Genomic DNA, 1,264 nt, shown 5'->3' on the forward strand with positions numbered 1-1,264 from the left:
AGTATGCACATACGTTAATAAGAGACTGATCAATTGTAGTCATAAACATCAATCGGAAGATTTAAACAAACAATACCAAGTGAGTTTAGTGTTTAAAATTGTTGTAAGTGGATTGTTTCCCAAACTGATTCAGTCAGTAAACATACATAAAACCAATCTGTTACCAAGTAATGATGAATACATTAAAATAGAACATGAAAATCAATAAAATGCATGAGAAATGGGATGATTTCGTTTATAAGAAAAGGTACTTCAATGAATCTGCGAAAATTTCTATAGAACTCAGTATATGCATGAATGCTTAGATAGAAAAAAGGAAACATTTTGTTTAAATTCTCACTGCCAAGCCGAAATATATTGGATACAGTAGTCATCACATTCTATGTAGCTCACCATCCAGCTCCCGTTTAAATTCACTTATAGTAAGCAGTGGAATTGTCGTTTCTCATCAGAAGAAGTTGTGTGACTCATTGCAAAACTTATTTTATCAACGTTTAGTTTGGGTTATCGGATTGGATTAATTTTATGATTATGTCTCTGTTTACTGTGATTGACTGTTTTCATTAGTAAATGTAACTTGTTTATCATCTATACTTGCTAAATGGTTGGCTTACTTTCTTCTCTTTTCCAGATTTCCTCATACATGAACTCTTCAACCACTGATCTCGGTTACAGTATGAACTTCAATCAGGTGTCTGCACCTATTATCATGATTGAAGTAAACAGTCCATGGTTTTATAGACTGACGCTATGGTTTGGTTTGGATACCCCGTAGCTTCCTACAACTGTATTTCTACTCTAGCCACCACTCCTCTTCGAAGTAGGTAGTGATTCAGCATACTTAGTATATTTCTCAACCAATCTCAGTATTGCTCATTCGATAGTTCTATGATATGCAGAAGGTGTTCTGAAACATTAATCCTATACTTGTCTTCTACTTTCATAGATGATATTTTAAAGACATAGATTATTACAGAGTGGATTATTGTGCAGCACACAAACCCTTTGCTTGACGGAAAAAAGTCGTACCTTTGCTACAAGTAACGTAAGTTGGTAAAATGCTTTGAGATTTTGGGTCACTAATCAGATCATAAGTGTACATTCCTGAGGAGTCACAAACCATGACAGAACAACTGTTCACTGTTCCTTAGTCTTTATTGGGCGACCAACTGACATCAGTTAATAATAAAAACCGATTCAAAATTAAAATCAGGATTTTATAAACAAAACCCAATAATCATACAATACATCCTTCTGTACTCTG

The sequence above is a fragment of the Schistosoma mansoni genome, chromosome 2 (assembly GCF_000237925.1).
Source record: "Schistosoma mansoni strain Puerto Rico chromosome 2, complete genome".
NCBI lineage: Eukaryota > Metazoa > Platyhelminthes > Trematoda > Strigeidida > Schistosomatidae > Schistosoma > Schistosoma mansoni.